The sequence below is a fragment of the Podarcis liolepis genome, assembly GCF_965112155.1.
Source record: "Podarcis liolepis genome assembly, chromosome: 7".
Classification (NCBI taxonomy): domain Eukaryota; kingdom Metazoa; phylum Chordata; class Lepidosauria; order Squamata; family Lacertidae; genus Podarcis; species Podarcis liolepis.
The window spans coordinates 41,856,906-41,862,716 of NC_139561.1; the positions used below are offsets into that span (position 1 = coordinate 41,856,906).

Genomic DNA, 5,811 nt, shown 5'->3' on the forward strand with positions numbered 1-5,811 from the left:
AGAAGTTCTCTCCAAACAGGCCGGCCTCAGTGTTAGGGGGAGGTGAAATAAAAACAGAGTGGCATTCTGCATCTCTCCACCTCTTACTAATTTGTGTGTTGGCCTTGATGCAACAAGTGTGGCCTTTGGTGGGAAAGAGGCAGGATGTCAGTCCTAAGAGCTGGCTGGGAGAAACAGATCACCCAAAAGGGACCCGTCTGTCAGGATTAATTAAAGGCGCCTTTGAGAAGCAGCCAGCACCAAGTTGGAAAAAGATGTGGACTCGAGGGGACGGGTTGCCTCAACTCCAGTCCTTGAAGCAAAGGCCATTTTTACAGATTTTCAACCTCCCCCCAATGTGGCAGTTCTCCAAGCAGTGGTGTTGTTTGTTTGTTTGTTTGTTTGTTTGTTTGTTTGTTTGTTGAAAAAATGTGTATTTTAAGAGAAAGTGTGCTTCATTATATTAGGAGAAAATGCTTGCAAAAATGTGTACGTTAGTCAAAACTGTATACAAACATGTAAGAAAAATGCACTAAAATGCTGGATAATTTTCAGGAGAAATGTGGATAACTGGATTTCAACCCAGACAACTGAGAAACGGAGAGAAGTGAAATTGACAGAGCCTTCCACATTTTCTCATTATTTATTATTATTATTTATTGAATTTATATACCGCCCTATATACCGGAGGTCTCGGGGCAGTTCTCATCACCCATCTCATGGGGTCGCTGGCTCTTTTACTTGGAAAACACTGACACTCTTCTTTCTTTTAATGGATTGATCTATGGTCATCTTTTTGTACTGGCCTGTAATGTCACTACCCATAACTCTGATGTCAAGGAGGCACATTCTGCAGGAAGATGATGGCCATAAAACCTTCTGATCTCCATCAGCTGAAAAGCACACGAGGGCAGATCTCTTGTTGGAATCGAAGTGTCTATGCTTCTCTATTAGCTCTGCTGTGTGTCAGGGAGTCTTGGATCAAACCATCCCCTTACTGTTATATAATACTCATGCAGCCTGAAAATATAGCCTGGGTTCCACACTATGGCTTTTTGGAGAAAGGCGTCTGTGCCACGGTATTCCGAGACTAACATAATAGGTGTGAGGTAGAACCTGAAGCCAATTCTTTCTCCAGTAAGAAGGCAGGCAAGTGGGGGCTGGCTGAGAGCAGGCTGAAGTTGGTGAGGCAGTACATCTGAGACTGCTTCTCCAGTGCTGGATATAGGGCAGTGTGGGTTGTTCCCACCCACCCCCCACAAGACGCTGAGCTAAGGGGGCACTAAATTGAGAAGATCCATAATTGAGAAGATCCGTTTGGGGGTGCCAAATTTTGTCCTTGCACAGGGCGCCGTATTATGAAAGATTACCAAAGTCCGACCCTGGCATCTCGCATCATTCCTGACCATTGGCCATGCTGATGGGACTTGTAAGTCCAGTAAGATCCAAGGGAAGCCACCCCTGCAATAAAGCCAAAGAAAACAGAATTCTCTAGAAAACCAAATCAATGACATCACTTCCTCCACACAAAGAGACATTTTTAGTAGCTATCTTGTATTTATGGCGTGTATGCCGTGAGGACAGTTAATTCCCTAGCTCTCTGCAAACAGTTTCCACCTCATTGCATTCCTCTGGGGCCTTCTGTGGTTCTTTAAACTACAGCTTGACTTGTTGGGGACATGATGTTGTTTTCTTTATAAGCGGTGGGGGAGAACCCTCCCTGTTGCAAACATAAACCTACCATTATTTTGCAAGGGTTACTAAAGATGTCAAAAAATGGAACAGGGTTTTTCCCCCTCCCAAGAGCTGCTTGTCTGGTGGGTAAGGAGACAGAGAGGCTTTGGAATATACCTTTGCACCAAGACTGTGGTTCCTTTGCCTGTTTCTGTGTATTTTACGCAGCTGGAAATGCTGGAACAAATGGATTTGCTCCTGGTTTTCCAAGAGACATTCCTGCAAAATTGGTTTGTCACATACTGTTGGGGGCTGGTTCTTGAGCAGGGATGGGAAACCTGTGACCAAAATAGAGAATTTGCATTTGGGACTTTTTACTTCAGAGAAATGGCAAGTAAGAGATGACATTATAGAAGTTTATTAAATTAGGCATCACGTGGAGAAAAAGTGGATAAAGAAAAGCTTTTCTTCCTCCTTCTAGAACTTGTGGAAATCCAGTGAAACTGAACGTTGGAAGATTCAAGACAGGTAAAAGAAAGGACTTCTTCACGTAGTGCACAGTTAAACTATGGAACTCACTCCTACTGGAGGCAGTGAAGTCTATGAACTCTGATGGCCTTAAAAGAGGATTTAAACAGATTCGTTGAAGTAAGGGCTATCAATCACTGCTAGCCATGATTGCTATGCTCTATTTCCAAGACTGGAGGTAATTGTGTGTGTTTGTTTGTGTGTACACACAAACACTAACCATGGTGCCATACAACCTGGCCACTCCTCAGTGTCTTGCAAATTCAGATGCCCCACCTCCTTACTTACCTTTTGCCCCATGCTTTCTAGGCACAGGCCTGCACTCTTCCGGGCTGTGTCTGAGCATTACTTTTGGGGTTGCCCCCCCCCACTGCTTTCCCCAGGAAAACCTGATCTTTAGTGCTGAATTGGACCAAATGGCAATTCGGATTTCCCATGGATTATTTGATCCAATTTAGTGGTAAAGAGTGGGTTTTCACTGGAGGCAGGGAGTGCAAGGCAAAAAACACAAACAAAACCTGCTCAGATACAGGCCTGGAAAGCAGAGACCTGTGCCTAGAAATGTGGAGCAAAAGTACGTGTGGATGTGGCCTTAATTTCCCCTTCTGCTGCTTTCTCAGCAACCCTTTCTTTCCCAATATGTTTTTGCCCTATCTGGGCATTTAGCAAAAGGTACACCCAAGAAACGCGGGTGGTGCTGTGGGTTAAACCACAGAGCATAGGACTTGCCAATCAGATGGTCGGCGGTTTGAATCCCCGCGAGGGGGTAAGCTCCCGTTGCTCAGTCCCTGCTCCTGCCAACCTAGCAGTTCAAAAGCACGTCAAAGTACAAGTAGATAAATAGATACCCCTCCGGCAGGAAGGTAAACGGTGTTTCCGTGTGCTGCTCTGGTTCGCCAGAAGCAGCTTAGTCATGCTGGCCACATGACCCAGAAGCTGTACGCTGGCTCCCTCGGCCAATAAAGCGAGATGAGCACCGCAACCCCAGAGTCGGTCACGACTGGACCTAATGGTCAGGGGTCCCTTTACCTTTTACCTTGCACCCAAGAAAAACTACCCAAGGGAAGGCTTAACCCTCCCCCTCCTCCCTTAATCTGTACTTGTGGTCTGTATTTCAGACTATTTTATACTTTAGGCGTTGTTTTCACTAGACACCAATTAGATACGTCAGTTTGAAGCAGTGTATTATTGCTGTTTTTAGTTGCGGCTCCCATCTGCGTAACTCTCTTCCTGGTGAGATCTACCGGGTGCTTCATTGACCTCTTTTTCAGCACCAGATAAAAACATGGCCTTTTCCCCCAAGACTGAGCTGATTCTGTTCTATTGTTAGTTTACTGCCAGAGTTTCCTGTGGCTGTTGGGGGGGTGTTTCTCATATGTTGTATGAAAATCTTAATGTTCCATATAATGTTCCATTAATGTTCCATTTTCTTTTTTCTATGGTTCATTTGTGGTTGGTATTTTTAAATGTAAGTCACTTGGTTAGGTTAGAAATGACTAATAAGTTTATTATTCTATCTTCCAGAGAGGAAACTCTGATCTAACATAGCGTTCTCCTCTCCCCTCAATGGCCAGCCAGATGCCTTCAGAAAGGGACCGGCAATGCATTGAACCAACACACCTGTCCTCTTGTTGCTCCCCAGTAGCTGATATTTGGGGGTATACTTCCTCTGAACATGGAAGTACTATAGAACCAACATGAGCCTAATAACCACATGAGCCCTACAAATGCTGAAGACATGGATCCAAATTTGGAAAGGTGGGTGGAAGGGGAGCAGTATTCATATTGTGCCTCCAGAGAGAAACCTCCTGTAGAAATTTGAACTGATGATAAAACCTTTCACAGGAGCCTGACACATCACATTCTGAGGGCCTCCACAGTTTAATCCAGAAGTTTGGGAAACACCAAAGTAGTGGCCTAATGGCTGCAGTTTTGTGTTATGTCCATCAGAGGGAGGCAGTCTCTAGGAAATTGATGAGCATGTCAGTGGTGTTTAAAACCACGAATGTGTTTTCTTGTTGCATGCAAGCAAAGCATTTTTTTTACCCTCACTGTAAGAAGCCAGCTTGTAAAAGACTGACATGTGTAAGAATTTTAGTGCATTTTCCCCTAATCAACACAATTTTATTGACTGCTTTCACTAATACATGCATTTATATGCAAACGTTACCCTAAAATATCAATTTTTGTACACATTGCTCTGCTGTAGAACTGCATTGCAAAATTCAGAAAAGTGTGAACTTTGAAGGATGGCTGTGTTTTGGTTCACATATTGTTTCAGAAAACATGAATTGGGCAAGTTTGCCTTTAAATGCAAACTGAATTGAATTTTTCCCCTGTTGGTGTATTGGAATATAACTAGATAAATGAACCAAATTATTAGATCCTGTGTTAGTGTTACAAATCTAGAAGCTGCTGCACCAGCGAAAAACAGTTGTAGAATTATATGATAGTCTGTACAAGATGATGGCAACAGCATTTTAATTTTTTTTAACCACCAACTCTGGTTTTGAGTTCATGGTCATACAGCTCTGTGAACTTCTTTTGCTGATGCAGCGGCTTCTAGGCTGAGCAACTGCACACATTTCCAAGAAGCGTTGTGCAATAATAACTTATTTATTTTTCTTTCATAAAATTTATATACAACTTGATTGTGTAAAAAAAAACCACCCCAGAAATAACCCTGAAAGTGGTTACAAAAAGAATAAAACAATGAAATTATAAAAAAGGAACTCCTTTTTCACTTCTTAACGGCAGCCAGGGCAGCTGTAGCAAGATTTTGGAAAACCTTTAGTTTGGCTAATTTAGATTATTGGTCTGGCAGATAGCATTGGTTGAGAAAATTTCTCATAAATTTAACTTTTCTAGGTGTTTTTTTAAAATAAAAAAGACCAGTTCTCTGCAACATGGTTTGATTTCATCTCATTTACAAACAAAGAGACACACAGACACAAGTTCCCTGCAGCTTATACTAAAATATGGACTGCATAAACCATAGTAAGCAAGGCTTCTTATTTTATTTTATTTTTATTCTTACTTCATCTTTATTTTAAAGTGAACAGAATGCCAAAGCACAGGAGGCAATGTAATTATTTGAAACACCATTTATTTAACAAAACAGTACACTGTTTATGTACTTACTTCCAAATACATCTAAATACCTGCTCATATATTGAAGATTCTGCTATAACTCAATGATGTGGTTATAAATAGATTTGCTTTGCTTTCCTTTTTTCTCCTCTGTAAGTTTTTTCTTCTCTCTGTTATTCTAAAGTTCAATAAAAAATATTATTTGGAGGTGAGACACAGTATAAACTAGATTAAAAACAGTTTGAACTATTCAAAAATAATTAAAATCAAGGATAAACTAAAAACCAGATTAAAACACAAGTCAACATTCTACATGTCTGGATAGGTTTGCCTAAACAAAAATGTCTTTAGCAGACACTGAAAAGAGTACAGTGAAGTTATACAGCACCTATATAGCTTTTTCTTTTAAATTATATAGCTTCTTATTTTTTTCTATTTTTCTTTTCAAATACAATTAAACAACACTTTAATCATCATTTTCTTAATAAACAAGATTTTTGTATTTAGTCATCAGACTACCACAAGCAAGAGTTTAGCAAA

At 41.0% G+C, this 5,811-nt stretch overlaps 1 long non-coding RNA gene across 1 annotated transcript; it reads left to right on the forward strand.

Moving 5' to 3' along the window:
- Positions 1–2,255: 2,255 nt before the first annotated feature.
- On the forward strand, positions 2,256–4,098 carry LOC310710512. The gene is made up of 3 exons (XR_014528104.1): positions 2,256–2,359; positions 3,706–3,943; positions 3,996–4,098. It is a non-coding gene; the product is annotated as an uncharacterized lncRNA (long non-coding RNA).
- The last annotated feature ends 1,713 nt before the right edge of the window (positions 4,099–5,811 follow it).